The sequence below is a fragment of the Lutjanus erythropterus genome, chromosome 6 (assembly GCF_056507025.1).
Source record: "Lutjanus erythropterus isolate fLutEry1 chromosome 6, fLutEry1.hap2, whole genome shotgun sequence".
Lineage (NCBI taxonomy): Eukaryota > Metazoa > Chordata > Actinopteri > Lutjaniformes > Lutjanidae > Lutjanus > Lutjanus erythropterus.
Genome location: NC_139322.1, coordinates 3,865,784 through 3,882,126, shown reverse-complemented (window position 1 = coordinate 3,882,126; position 16,343 = coordinate 3,865,784). Strand labels below are relative to the sequence as shown.

General features: G+C 40.3%; 1 protein-coding gene across 1 annotated transcript in view; it reads right to left on the bottom strand.

Moving 5' to 3' along the window:
• LOC146324677 (monocarboxylate transporter 1-like) overlaps positions 1-15,955 on the bottom strand; it is a 31,342-nt gene extending 15,387 nt beyond the window's left edge. Inside the window, exon 1 of the mRNA XM_084720282.1 lies at positions 15,891-15,955. The gene's annotated coding sequence lies outside the window, so the exon portion shown is untranslated. The remainder of the gene's footprint in view (positions 1-15,890) is intronic.
• Between the last annotated feature and the right edge of the window lie 388 nt (positions 15,956-16,343).

Sequence of the window (16,343 nt, the reverse complement as noted above, 5' to 3'; positions counted from 1 at the left end):
AATACAGCATATCTTCTTATTGTATTGGCTGCAGGAAGAATACTTACAAGGCCACTTCACTATTTGAAATGTCAGTTTTTAGTACAAACTTGACCTTTACCTGTTTAGAAAAATGTGTTTGCTTTAAAGTAGGGCTGCATAATTCAAGGAAATATTAACAAGCTCACAATATGGCCAAGTGCAATATCCAAATCGCAGAGTCTTCAATTATTTGATAAAGGAAAAATGTGTAAGAAAGCAGCTTTACAATGAAGTACTGTAGTGCTGCAGAGATGCCCTGTCCAACAAGTTTTGTTCTCCAGATGAAAGCAAACATGTTGGTTTGGTACAGACCCTAAAAAGTGTCACATCATCACAATTTAATATGGTTTGTAATGCAAAAATGATCATTCCCACTAACCGTATTGCATATCGCCGTTGCAATTTCTGTTAAAATAATTACAATATGACTGTTTAACACACACTGAAGAGTAAACAAGCAGGGCCAGGGCCTTTAAAATGTCTAGTTCCTGTTTCTAAATTGGGAGGATGTGCTGCTTTTCTTTGTCTCATGTGATGGTTAACTGAATATCTTTGGGTTTTCAGACTGTTGGTCAGACAAAACAAGACATTTGAAGATGACATGTGATGGACATTTTCCACAGTCTTTTGACTTTTTTTGAGTTTAGGTACTGATACAAGAAATAGTTAGATTGATACTAGAGTTGTTAAACATGGTAAATGGACTAATCGATGCTGTAATGGTTCAAGCTCAAGGATGGATCAATACCAGCTGTTCGTGACCCGACTTCAACCTTGGAAGCTACAAGTTTTGCCATGTTTTATGTTGCTTTACCGTTTATTTTGAAGGTTAACCTGTTGAACTTGGCATTAGCATGCTGCACAGATAATGTGGCTGGGGCGATCTGGGAATAATGTTATAGTACTGAGGGACAGTAAAGAGAAACTGTGTGAATATTAAGCCTCATTCAACACAAACTAATGACAGTAAGTCTGATGGCGGTAACTGTGTTTTCATGTCACTTTTGTGGAAGTTCATATTACAGCATGAGATAGGTTAGGAACAGGTGCTGCTCTGTGATCCTGTTTGCTGTTTTATGCATGTTTGTGTTGCTGCTGTATGTAAATTTACTTCATAGATATATCCTGAAGATAGCGAAGAGCTATGTGTGAAAAGAAATACTCAAACTGTAACTGCCCACTGGGCAGTGAGGTGAGATCCACAGAGAGCTGTCACCATAACAGCATCACCGTTCCAGATTTGAAAAGTCAGATGCCACACATTTCACTACTCTGATTGGTTGAAGGTCTATCCAATTGCGTCCAGTCAGCAGGTCCGCCCAGCCACACCAAGCCCCCAGAACTGTCAAACTGGATCAAGATGGATCAAGATTCTTATGTCACTGCCTATTTCTCCTATTTGAGTGGACTCTTTACAGAAAAATCTCGACTAGGAGACTGCCATTTTGTCATGCTTAGAAATGGACCAAGCACTGCCACGCCATTTGTTGCTCTGATTGGTTGTAAATCTGTCCAATTGCAGCATTTTGGTCTGTGCTAGACTTGTGCAGTACCGGGGTATATGGTATAATTTGTGTGGAACAGCTAAACTCCACTCTGCTCCACACGTTGATAACACCCCTTGGAAATCAAAAATGAACTGAGGTTCACTTACTGATTAATTTTCCGCAAGCTGAATTCTCGTTTAAGCTTCACCTGTACTCACAATTGTAGCTCACTAACACACTCACTATTTCTCTTCTGAAGAACCATGCAATTTCCCTGTAACTGTGCCAGGTAACAAAATACCTGCTGTTGTTGACTGACACTCAAATGAGCCAGACGAACCAGTTTTTTTATTGAAGTGAAAAGAATTGAACAAACCCTGTCACGCTATTCAAACTTGGCTGCCTGGAAATAACATTTAATTTGTGCAGAATTCACTAAAAATAAATGGCAGCGGGCATGAAAAAATAACAAACACCAGGACTGACAGCTCAGCCTCCTGCTCCTCCAACCAGCCGGTAACCAAACTGTAACACAGTATGCATAATGCTGAACTAACTGCTAACATTTTTTTCAATATTTTAGTCATAGTTACCAAAACAGCTGGAAACCCCTGGGCTTCTTCCATGAACGCATCCATCTAAATGTCCTCTTTTCCATTTAGGCCGCACATAACTGAGCTATTTATGGCCGGCTCTGACATCAGCTCTGCTACTGTTTGAGCCATTTACCTTACATGGCCTCCAGGATGCACATCTACAAACCACACGGGCACGTCATAATAATGCTGCACAGTGATACTATACTGGAAGAAAAGCTGAGCGATGCTATCATGTAAGCAAAGACAGAGAGACCAAAAAAGATTTTGTTTGTCGTGTATCTTGACAAACTCAATAACTGCATGTCCTAAAATGCTGACAGAGGATTAGCCTTGTAATAACTAATGAACAGCCAGATCAGGTGTTCCCTTTACATGGCATTAAGCCAAGAACACGCTGTAAACAACCACGCTCGACCAATCATTACTCACTAACAGCCTGTCACAGTAACTGGTTAACTCGTCTGAGGTCACACAGGGTCCTGACAGCTGCTGACAGTTTTCACGTCTTTCTCCCTCTTTTATTTACTGCCCCTTCAGCACAAAGAACAATGTTTGAATTCAACTAACACGGCAAGTGTGCTGGTTTAAACGTGACAAACATAAGTAGACCTAAATGTATTTCTTATAGATACAAATAAAAAACACACTTGACTGCTATCTAACATTTTAGTATATTTGTTTCACCTTATAAAAAACTGGTCAAACAGTCAAAACAGTGAGATGAAACAGATGTGTTAAAGAGGACGACAGTAGTTTTGCATGTCTAAGGTCATCGTCTGTTAGTGCTGAACTTTCAGTTATTTTCTTCCTTCCAGGCAGTTTCAGTTCTTTCCTGTACACCATGAAAATTAGTTTGCATACTCTGACCTGCACTCAGTGACACCGTTGCTATTATTTGCATTTTTTTTATTTGATTACTAAAACAGTGAAATTACCTAAAATAAATAGCAAAATCCTGTCTTATTAATATTTCAATATTTTATTCCATCATAATCCTGAAACAGACACATAATGGTGGCATATTTTATATTTTTAAACTCTAATTTCCACCCTATTTAATAGACTCCATACACTCCACTCACACATGGTTGTTAAAGCAAACATAAAGTATAAAAGCAGACGGTTACATGACACATGGTGTAAAATTAACAGCAGCGACATTTTAACAGGGAGGCGACGAAGAAATATTCAGAGGATGTATGTTAAGGGACTTCTACTAACAGTTTCACATTTAAAATCATGATGTACTATGCTTGGATGCTGACAGAAAGTAAACAGGACGATGCTGATGTCTCGCTGATCGCAGCGAGACTTGTGCTCTGCAATTTGAATCCATGCTTTGACCAAGAGCGGCAATTCATGGCAACGCGAATTGGCGTATTTCTGTAATCTATGATTTTTCTGGTTTGCCCTCCTGTGGGCATAATTTGCAAAAGCAGATGTTTGTTTAGAGGAAATAACTGAATGTCACTTTAACAGCCCTATTGTAAGGTTAAATTATATTATTGTGAGTAAAACTGGACAGTGCTGCCCTGATGGCCTCTTTTCAGGAATGTTGGCTCATGGCCATTGGGCAGTCCTGTTTAAGAGTATGTAGTAAGATAACCCCTCTGCTAAGCTCATTAGATTAAATATCCCACATGTTGGCACCCATCAGTCCAACTGGAAGGTCTTCAGGCTCTATCTTTACCCATTACTCTTCCTCCTGGGCTTCTGCAGTCTTGAAGTGCAGCTGAAACATTAATGTGGTAACTCCCACAGACTTACCACACACAAGTCACACCACAGACTTACCCGAGCCAACATGTCAAACCAACATGCAGGTTAAATGGTATTTATGGGAATGTGAGTGGAAACAAAAGGCTTGTTTCTCAGTGAATTCCCCAGTTTATATTTGTATCCTTTCCAGCCCAAAGCTGATTCTTAAGTCACAAATTTAATCATGAAAAGTTCTCCAAACAGCCCCTGCTGCCTTGCTGCTACATTGCTGCATGACACCATGTTTCCCAGAGGAATTTTTCCAGTGGTGATGAAGTGTGTGAGTTTTATTTTGTGCTGCCAGGAGATATTTAGCATGTCTGCTGAGGGCTTAGACGAGAGCTTTAGACAAATATTTGTGCATGGTTGTACAGCAGGTGTTGGATTGCATTTAATAAAATATTAGGACAGCTTGTGTCCTGTGGTTGTTCTTGCCTCTCCTCTTCCTCTTCCTCTTCCTCTCTCAGCTGCCTCTGCATTATTGCCTGTCTAACTTGTACTATCTGTTGTTCTGTCTAATACTGGAATACATTAAGTAAAGTTCTTGAAGAATCAGCCTATGAAAACAAAAAACTCCTGCTAGGAAGTTTCACGTTTCACATCCAGGAGACAAAATATACCCACCTCACCTCCTGCTTAATTTTGCCCAGCTAACTTCAGCTTCACCATGACCCTCATCACAGCAGAGTCCAACAGCCACAGCTGTGTCGCCTTACAGCTGTGCTGTGTTACGGCCGCGCCACGTCTGCACAGCACATATGACTTGTGACAAGCACCACCATTCTAACATTAAAGCGGTCCAAAGGTCTTACGCGAGCAACGCTGCGAGCTCCCAGTCTGGGCAGAGTCGGCTAATTTGCTAATGTTTGAGGCACGGTTAGCTACTTTAGCAACAAGATTGAAGTTATCTGCACATCATAAAACACAGAGCAGGGGAAAACATTTTCACCATAAAATATGACCTTTCTTCTTCTGTTTAGTTTCATGGTGGTTATGATCAGATAAATATATCTGAACTGTCTCTGCATCAGATTTCCAGTCAGCTGCAGATGTGCCTCTTGCCACGATTCCTCAAGCATTAATTCAGACAATCAAATGTCTGTTTTTTTTAAACAGTTTGATTATATAATTGAATTTAGAACATTCTTTGACAGCCATACCTTAAAACGTTATATAGCTAGACATAATCTCTTCTGCACACACACACTAATCCACAGACACATGAGGAGCATGTGAAACTCACAATGAACTACTGCAGACTGCACAATCATAATGAAATGTGAAACATTCATCATGACTAAATGATTGCTGCAACAGTGGAAAAGATAAATGTGATTCACTTCTAGACTTGGAGGCTTCAATCCAGAAAACTGAAAAGTGAGTTAACTGCACTCAGTATATAGCAAAACAGCTATACACTCATTACAGTTTTTACCATGACTTTTCATCAAGTGCAGCATTAATTATTTCCCCCTTTTTTTAAAACCAACTAAAAGCTGATCTTCCTTCTTTTTTTTATTTAGGATTATATGACAGAGACAGTTTCTCTGTCGTTTATTTTGTGTGACCCTGTGACCCTGTAATCCAAGCCACAGACGTCTAACTACAGTCAACAAATGCAGACGTGTGTAGCACTTGGGACCAACAAACAGTCAAACAACTGACGTCAGAAACCAAATAGTGAGCAGCACACCCAGCGCTGTGTTCCACTTCCTCTCTTCTTATGGTGTCAGTTACCACACTTTGTGCAGCACAGACCTCAGCCTGAACCAGATCAGTCGTAAAATAACGTCGACTTATGAGTCTTCGGTGTACAGTACGCCTGGCTGGATCCTGTGACTCCTCAAAGCACCGCCACGGAAATCCACACAGATTACAGCCACTTTCACACATGGACTGTAACTCTGCAGTTGTCTAGACACTACCTGGATGAGCTGTATGTGTGAACGCAAATTTCTGCACACTTAACCCTGTCAGTTCAAGAGCCCTAAATGCTGGTTTAAATAGAGAACAAACACATGTGAAAGAGCAAATTTAGATGATGTCTCGACAACAGCTGCATCAATTAGTTGAACAATCAATTGGTTGACTGAATTTATATATAATTTATGTATAATTTATGATAGTAAATGAAGAGTTTTAGACTGTTGGTTGGACAAAGGAAGCAATTTTAAGTGAGAGCAAGAATAACTGTTTTTGCTGCCTGTTTTGTGTTAATTTGAGTTTAAATTAATGCAGAATGTCTGCTGAATGAGTAAATGTCTGTTTATGAGTCGTAAGAAATCATTAATAATCTTTTAGAAGGAGTAGATGATTATAACTGTTGAGCAAAACATTAATGCAGTTTGGTAGGCAGTGAGACAGGCAGTCACTTAAGTCCAGACTGCGCATTTTCAGAAAGAACTTCAAACATAGATTGTACATTTAATAGGATTTCAACCTATTCTCAAATTTACTATTTGGACTGCTGTACTCATTTTTGCAAATGCAGTCGCTATATATTCCTCCTTTAGTCACAAAAATAATCAGCGGATTAATTGATTATGAAACTAATAATTACTTGCAGTTGAAGTCCTGACCTGATTCTCAGGACATAGTTTAGAGTGCATACCTGAAAACAGCTTATGAGTGTGTGGTGTGTGCGCACGGTTTTGTGTATATCGGTATATATTTAGCAGAGGATGACACTGTTGATGGTTAGCGAGCCGAGACAGTTTAAGAAGACACAAAACTTTCAACAGTCACTAAGCACTGAACCCAGTCCAGAAACCTCATTTTATCTATCGGCCAGCCAAATGTCACCATGGCCTTGGCCTTTAATTTATTATAACCTTAGAAGAGAGTGGATTACTGTAGTGACGGGTCATCAAGGGGCCAGAAGAGTGACACTGGCAAAGACTTACTGGACTGCTCATGTTCCTCACAGAGTTGTTTGCCACATAGTCCTTCCTCCAGTGACCCGACTAACACACAGGCATGCATACTCTCACATGCTTGTGCAAACACTCATCTATTTCTCTCTCCCGCTGCTGTCACTAAACCTTTGTTCTGTTCCACTGAAGCAACAATTTAAAAGGGAAAAAATATTTACATAACTTAATCTGCTCCTGATAAAACTCTTCAGACTACATCTACGGACAAAAACAAGTCCCGCAGCGGGGACCTGGAGGTACGCCGGTGCTGGCCCAACCAGCAGTATGCAGAGGATCGGGTCCTGACCCCTGCAGCGGCACGGCCTTCCTGTACTGAGGAGGAATGTGATGACTACAGGAGTAACACCGTAATGAGTCCTCCTTTAGTTTGGACATGAATCACTCAGGTCAAGGCCAGACCGCATTCACTTGAATACAATATGTACCTTTTGCAGTGGTAATTTTTAGATTTTAGTTCATTCTCTTGCCCAGAGTTACCCCAATGGTTCATTTATCAACCAGCAAATACTAACAACTGTAGATAAAATAATTGGCTGATGAGTTAATTGGCAGAATAATAATTAATAGAGATGAGTATTGAGAACTGGTACTAAACCAGTACCACTTCCTGACTGGTCAGTACTGAAATATCGATAAGATGCTGCACAAACAATACTGCTATCTGTATTTATGTAATATTACATAAACAATTGACAGGGCAACACATTCAAAAGTACTCACTTTACTAAATTTAACAAAAATGTAGCTAAATGCAAGAACTCAGGCAACAAATTAACTAATTAACTTATAACCCGTTGAATCTTTTTACGTTTTTACTTTTTGCATCATATTATGGTGAGTAGTGTCAATAACAGTATCACTATCAGGGATATTAATAATTAATCACAATTAAGAATATATACAATTAAAATGTATTAATTAATGATCAATCAATAGTCTAGAAATGATAGTAATTGCGCCTCATTTGACATTGTTTTCTCTGGCGGGGCCATTTGGTGAATCCTGAAACTTCAACTTAATATGAGAAAAAGAAATGTGTCTTATTAATTATTAATGATTAATTGATTGTTAGAGTTTTCGACTATTGGTTAAGGAAAATGCACAAATTTGTAACTCTAGTTGCTAAAGTTTCTCATACATGAAAGCAAACTAAATATCTCAGGATTTTGAAGAGTTGTCAGACAAAATGACATTTATAACATTTTTTTTTTACATTTTATAGATCCATCAATTAACCTGCATTAAATCAATTATGAAAATAATTATTGGTTGCAGCTTTACTGACAACACAACTTGTTACTCAGCCTATATATTTTCCACACTGTTATGCAGATAGATACACACTGCCGTTCATTAAATGGAGATAACACAAATCAAACAGGATGCTGGATTACACATTAACATTTAAGTTCCTCTCTACATTATGGCTAACAAACAATGTACGTTCTGTGCCTACAGTACAGAGTAGCAGCGACTACACTGCTGGCTCAGTGGCGTGATCATGCGTTCATGTAGCCTCTTTTTAGGTCACACGGGGGAAATAGGACAAACACACAAACACACCCTTACAGGCATTTAGCTCACTTTAGGGTGTAATTCTTTTACAGGCCCTCATTGCATCTGGTGCAACAGAATGTCTGAATGAGAGATCAGGAAGAAAATGATTGTAATTGTGTCATAACTCAAGTTATGATACTGGAATGATGTTAATTAATGTTTCTCAAACGCCCAAAACCTGGACTGAATGGATCATAATGTGTCCCTGTATCATTCATGACAAACTGCTGCTGAGAGCAATGACCTTATAAAAGTTTACACAAAGGTTTTCATGTGACCTGTCCATCAAACTGGTGTCAGTTAGATTAAAAATATATCTGTCTACTTTCCACATGTCAGTGCAACCAAATAACCCTCCAATAGTCCAACTTAAGGAGCAACAGCTTGAACACAACCCCTCACAAATTCCAAAAATGCATTCAAACCCAGTCACACACCACCACCACCCCCCTTAGCCCCTGCAGTTAGCCCATGATTAGTGACGCTCTCACCCCTCTCAAAGCTCAGATTGTTGCTCCAATGTCCCTCTATATTTCCCCTTGACCTTCTATATGGGCATGTTTCAGCTGCGGTAATGCCTTCATATTACACCTGGCGGTCACCCAGACCTCACAGAACTGTAATTACATATTTAACCCCCTGGTTTTAATGTCTGTAAATGCTGGTGACGGCTCGTGTTTCACTCATGCTGCAAACTGAAGTGCCTTTTTTTTTTTTATTGCCCGGCATGTAAAGCGTTGAGAAATAACAGTGACTTCAGTCCAATCAGTCTCTCCTCCTTCACTGACGACAAAGATGTTGGTTCAGAGTCACTGGGAAAGCAAGAATATCTTAACAAAACAATAGAGGAGGACAGAATAAAGGATGTGAATGAGTGCTGGAGGAGGGAATGTGAGTGGGAGGCTCTAATAGTAGCAGAAGTTCTACTGCTTTAGTATTGAGTTTGGCATAAACTGTAGTTCAGGGATGTGGTGTAGAGCTTAAACAATTAGTCAATTAATCACATAGTTAATGTACAGTAAAATAAACTGCAACTATTTATTTTATATAATCATTCCATTTCAAATAATTTTCATGCCAAAAAAGGTGAAAAAAGCTCCATATTCTCAGGTTTGACCAACCTGCAACCTTGACAGAAAGTGACTGTCCAGGAGTTGCCTATGAACTTGGGAATAGAGAGGTCGTCCAAGGTCCAAGTCTGCATGCCCCACCCTTCTCAGTTACTTGGGGGGTGGGGGGTGAGGAGTGAAGGGGGGGGAACAGAAGGCCGCTACCAGATATATCTAAGTGTAGCCAAATTTAGCAGCATTCACAGGACAAGATAAACTTATGCTTCCCAGGAAATTATAAAGGCGAGGTGACATTCAAAACAAAGACGAGAATATTTATTGAATTTATTTTTCGTCTATGGTGCCAAATTTGATCAACTGTTGTTATGGCTAATATTATCCTACTGTCTCTTCTAGACACAGTTTTCACTGACTGTCTAAACTGTATCCGTATCCTGTATGAAGGAAAGACCTTCAAAAACAACAACAACATAACATGATACAGAGGTTATAATTCAATATATTGCGATATACTGCAACACTGCAAGGTGATATATTGCTTTTATTTTATACAATTTTAGGAAAACTAACTTTCATCCCAAAATCAATGCTCATGATTTCTGGAAAGAGATACTGCTGTTGAGTTTTTCAAATGTATTTTTGCTGCTTGGAGTGCCATTAGTCTAGTGGCATCTAGTTCCGTTATACTGGCGAGAAGACAGACAGCTCTACAGCCGATCTCTCCAATACTCTGCAACTCACACCAAAACAGAACAGATGGCTAAAAAGCACTACAGGTGAGAGGAAAAAAATTTTTTTTGAGGTGGACTGTCCCTTTAATGTGAAGCAAGCTTCAACGGTGGGAATGGATTTAAGTTGCCATCTCCCCTGAGGTCCCACTGCTCTGCGCCCAGTTAGGTGTGTGTGTGTGTGTGTGTGTGTATGTAGGTCTGTTTGTGTGTGTGTGGGCGCCGTCAAAGCAGGACAACTCCTGGAGGAGTTTTCAATGAGGCCATTCATTCTGCAGCAACAAACGCTCCCTTTAGCAAAGTGTGCTGAGCGGCCAGAGTTACCTGAAGTCCATTTTTTTTTTAAATGTTTCAGGAGATGACGTGACAAATTCAACAACAAATATAAATGTGCCCAAGTCTTATTTTGTAGTGCATACTGTTTGTGGGATAACCGACTCTGAATTATTACAGGGTTCAACTCCAGAGTAAATACTGTCACTACAGTGATTAAAGACGCTTTGTCTGTGTGTGTCTGATCGGCTGGATTTCCCAAGTTCTCAAAGTAGTGCAAATGAAAGGCAGGATACTGAAGCCACTCTTAGAAACCCTGCGATGAGCGGGAAGGGAAGGAAGAAAAGAGGAGGGGGCACTTTTCATCCCTTCCATGAATAAGCATAATTTTACAGAGTCATCGTGACTCTGTGAAATTTTGCCTAAACTCTAATAGACACAAATGCATAATACATGAGGAATAATTAGAGAACACAACTTTAAACTTGTTTTGCACACTCGCTCTGTTTATGTTTAGCTTAACCCCTCAAAGAAGACCACTTATACAATTTAAGTCCTATTACTGAGCATTACACATTTGCTCTCCACAGTTAAATGGCTGTGTAATACCTTCCAGCTTAGCACTAATGACCTTTTAAACCTCACAGGCATGGACTAATGTTAATACCACTCCATACATCCCTCTCTCACACTGTTGTAATCCAGTGGCATGTACATACAGTCAAATACGCTTGCTTGCTCAAACATGTGCAGCTGTGCCTGACATGTACATTCACACATGAAGAAACCCGCTCAACGACACCGAGTTGCACAGATTTCATCTTAGTTTTGTGTTTTTCTGCAACAGAAATGAGTCTGAAGAGAACTGCATTCAGCTATTCCTAACATAGTGTTCCTTATTCCTACAATCCTGTAAACCGGCCCTTCCCCTCAACATACAGAACAGGTGTTTATACATCCAATTTAGCCAGGCAAAAACTATGATTTGAGGGCTCTTTCTTATTCCTCAAACCGAGGCGAATCTGGGAAGTACCAGAAGTAGAGACGCCATTGCTGCAGCAGCATCCCCCCACAGTATGAAGTGGATCACTAATACTAATATATTAAATCACAAGTTGTTCAGAAGTTTTTAACAGGTCGTAGCATTATGATGGAGCATTACTGACATTGGTTATTCATTTGTTCTTGTTGACAATATGTCAGTGTTTATGTGCCTTAACTGTTACATTATGGACAATGAGCCACGATGAAATGTTTACAAAATCTGATCTGTGAATTTTGTGCACCTTTGCACCTCTAGTGGCTGGTAAGGTTTGGGATTTAAAAGCATGTGAATGAATGAATGAATGAATGAATGAGGCCCAGCGCAGGTTGAGACTAACAACTTTAGACATAAGCTCCCCCACATCTGCTTCTACTTGTGGCGTTTTCCCTCCTAATCAGTACCACGCTTCTTTTCACACACACTTAGAGTCAGAAGGAGCAGTAACACACCACCACTGACAAAACTCCTTACTGTCCCTTACTCTGAGCCCCAGGCAAAACCAACACTCCTCATTCTTACCTAAATTTTATGAGGCATCTCTTACATTTGTTCAAAAATCCACAAACCACCTCTGCGCTCATTCACTGATGCGCTTGTGTTCAACATACTGATCATGTGATCTAAATCTTTAATTAAACACCTGTTTTTCTGCTCAAGAATTCCAGATAGCACAGTTTACACTTCAGCCCACATTTTACAGATTTACGGATACCTGCCAACAATCGCCCAAATACTACTTGGCTAGCAAAGCAGCAAGTCAGGATTGGTGAAGGTCCACTTGTGTCAAGAAGCATTTGAACCTTTCTTGGCATATCTTGCCAAATATTTTGATAATCGATTGTTTCAGTGATTTTTCAAGCAAAAATATCAAACGTGCTGGTTGCAGCTCTTAAATGTGAAATGCTGTTTTTCTTGGTGATTTTATGATAGTAAATGAAGAGTCTTTGGGTTTTGGGCTGTTTGCTGGACAACAGAAGTAATTTGAAGACATCACTTTGGGCTCTAGGAAACTGTGATGAGCATTTCTCACAATCCTCAAACACGATCAAACATGACAATAAAAGGCAGGTTAATCAACTATGACAAATACTCATGAGTTGTAATCCTGTCAGCAGCAAGTCAAAACAATGAAGACCTCTGAGTACATTTTCTGCCCACAGCCAAGCTTGAGTGTCAGAACATGTCCTGGATAGGTTAGTTTTTGAGAAGTGACTGGACCCTCATTTTCTATTACATAATATGCTCAGATCTGAAACTCTACAAAACATAAAAGGTCCACCAACTGACTTGGCACATTGATTCGATCATCTACAAATAAGGTTTTACTGACACCCAGAGGGAAATATCCAACTGTCAGTCCTCCAGAGAGGTCAGAGTTCAGGGGACATCAGCCTTGGATCATGTGCATTCATGCACTGACCAGAGGGAACTTCAGCAGGCTGAATACCTGCATGAAACCAGGTCTTGTACTTGTTCTTCTACAAGTCAAGGGCGTCATTTTGTGTTGAAAAGTGGTGGGGACAGACAGTCAACAGTCTGCAACATACGCAATTCTAGGCAATGTACTGGGGGGAACGAAATGAGGTCAAAGTAGATAACTCTGGCAGGAAAAAGATTACATAATGGCGCCTCAAAAGGGCAAAGCCTATAAGAAAATACTCTGCATAAAATGCAAAACAAGAACTATGTAAATCAATACGAGAATACAAATATCATATCTACTGTAGCACCTGTAGTCTACAGCTGATATGCACCAGTATAGACCTGCAATGACTGATTGATTATTAATTGATCGATGATGAAAATAATCATTAGTGGCAGCCCTACACCGGTGTATGTCAGTTATGCACAATATCACTGCCCTAAAATATATAAAACATCACAAAATAGAAACAACTGAATGAATAATGTTAAAAATACTAGCTGAAAATAATAAATCAACCTTATCTTTAAGTGTTAAAGGGACAGATCGCCCAAAAACAAACCAACTACATATTTTCCCACATATCTGTGGTGCTGTTTTTCCATCTAGATGGTTTTGGCATGAGTTGCAGAGAAAGACTCAAATGTAATGTCCCTCTTCAAAAATCATGACATGGTTCCTGAAGATAAAAGTGACAAGTTTCATGGAACAATGCATTTCTTTCCAGTAGAAAAAAGTAGTTCCTACATAAAACTACAGCTGATAGAAATATGTAGTTTTTGTTTTTGGGGTGAACTGTCCCTTTAAGTTTAAGCGTCCTTGTCATTATGATGCTGCATACTTTAAAGCTACTACAAGGAGTTTTTAACTGGCTACGAGACAGTCTCAATTTAATATTGATGCCTCTATATGACCTACATAAGCAAACGAGACCATCTGTAAGAAGACTGACTTTTTCTACATTCTTAATCCCTGCCAACAGCTCAGAATCTCCTCTGTGTTTACGTTTTCTCTGGCAAAAACTGCAACGAGTAGTACGTTAGTCGGTTAAAATGAAGCAGGAGGAGATTTTTCTTTATGTTTGGTGTCATGTTTTGTGATTATTTCTGTGGAAACAGTGCTGCTTTTGTCCACAGGGGACTCCAAAATCAACAAAATAAAAAAATTCCTTGCAATAGGATTAACATTAGAAAAATAAAGATTGCAAGAGTTCATGAGTCAAGTTCAACCAATCATGACTCACTGTAGGCTGTTTTCTTATTTTGCAGATAAACAATTCTCAACATGTCTGGTAATGTTGCTTAGTTATATGTCATAACATTTTAAGGGGACAGTTCACCCCAAAATCAAAAATACATACTTTTCTTCTGGCCAGAAGTGCTATTTGTCCATCTAAATAGTTTTGGTCTGAGTTGCAGCGTTTTGGAGATATAGGCTGTCTGCCTTCTCTCCAGAATAATGAGATTAAGTGACATTCGATTTGTAGTTTCTAGTGGAAACAAAGTAGCTCCTGCATGAAACTGCTCACATCAAGGTGTGTGGATCATCTTGAGTAACGATTTCTAGAAAGAGACACTAGTTTTGAATTTTTCAGATGTAATTTTGGTGCTTTGGGCACCACAAGGTGACCGCCATTTAGTCTCATTACATCCTCATTACAGAGAAGGCAGACATCTCTACAGCCAATATCTCCAAAACTCTGCAGTTGGCACCAGAAAAATCTAGATGGAGAAACAGCACTACAGGTGAGAAGTTAAGCCAGACTTCCTTTCTGTTTTGATGCCGCATACTTAATCATTTGAGAAACAGTAAGTGAGTTAATGAGTCAAGTTCGACCAGACATGACTCAATGGAAGGTTTTTCCTTTGGCTGATAGTGTTATTCAGCCATCTAGATTGCGCTGGTGTGAGTTCCTGAGTTTTGGAAATATCGGCCATAGAGATGTATAACTTCGCACCAAAAAATTCGAAACCACTGTCTCTTTCCAAAAATCACGACCTGGTTACTCAAGATAATCCACAGACCTTGTTGTGAGCAGTTTCACATAGGAACTATTTTCTTTCTGAGGTAAATTAATTACTTTGTTTTCTACCGGAAAGAAACTAGTTCCTACATGAAATGTCGTTGCTTTGAGCGCTCTACCTGATATCTCCAAAACTTTTGATTTGGGGGGGGGGGGGGTGAACTGCCCCTTTAAAAAGTGATGGGGGCAAAATCAGCCATTTAAAAAAAGTGGCATCCCCACTTTCAAGGACATTCATGTCGCCCTGCCTCTACAACGTGGAAAATGACAAAGCAGACAGTCACTTTCTGCACCACAATTAGAGAATAAGGCCTGGTTACACAGTTATTAATAGACAACAAGCAGCTCTGGCCGTTTTGGGACAATGGGGGCTACATGGGAGTCAGCTCGTGTGGCTGTCGTGTGATGTTCCCATTGAGCTCTGACCCTCAAAGCATGTGAAACTCATTCAGCTCTGCGTAGAATAGATAACACATTAGAGGCCTGCTGCTCCGAGAGCAAATCAAAGCTAAAGCTGAAGAGCATCTCCTCTTCTCTCCGTGTCTGTCAACTTACCGGCGGCTTGGCTCAATGCCGACCCTGACTGACAGACCTGGAGCGCCGGGCTGTTAAACAGGAGGACAGCGGGGGACAGGGGACAACCTCGCTGACTTCACCGTGTGAATGTAAAAATAGCGCCAGCAGCATCACGCCATTGTCAATGAAACTTACGTCGCTCAAAACTGCCCTATAAAACGGGTTATTTCAATCATGTGCGTCCTGTCGTAATGAAGGGAAATAGCAGTAACTAGACCTCACATTAAAGCTAACGGAGGAGCTAATTTACCACTCAGCCGCTCACTCAGCCCAAGTTCAAATGCAAAGGGAGAAATGAAGAGCCGTTTTATTCAGCGCCAGCCTCTTTGTTTCGACACACTGCCGCGCTGAAGGCGCTCAGTCCGCCGCTAACTCGTTCGTTCGTTCGCTCACTCACCGCGGCTGTTCGGCGGCTTGGATGTCCGCTCGGAGGCTCGCTTCACGTCGGCGTGTGTGAGAGTCCTCGCTCCTGACGATGGCTCCACGTTGATTCAGCAGGCAGCAGCTCAGGGTACCACAGACTGGACAACTTCTGGATGGGTGATGACACTACAACCAGCGCGCATGCGTACGACAGTGCGCGAATGTGATGAAATGCACGTGCGTGGAGAAGGGAGAGGCTCGCGTGGCGAAGCTGTACATGGTGGAAGTGCTTCCCAGAACCGTTATACTCATATACATACAGAGGATTACTTCAAAATACTTTGTCCAGTACAGTAACTAACTGCCTGTAGTGGAGAGAGTACTGAAAATATGTACTCAAGTACAAGTAGTGTTACATTAGTATAATATTACTCAGTTACAGGGATGTAACTTAATTACAAACACTCAAGTTGCTGTAATTAAGTAG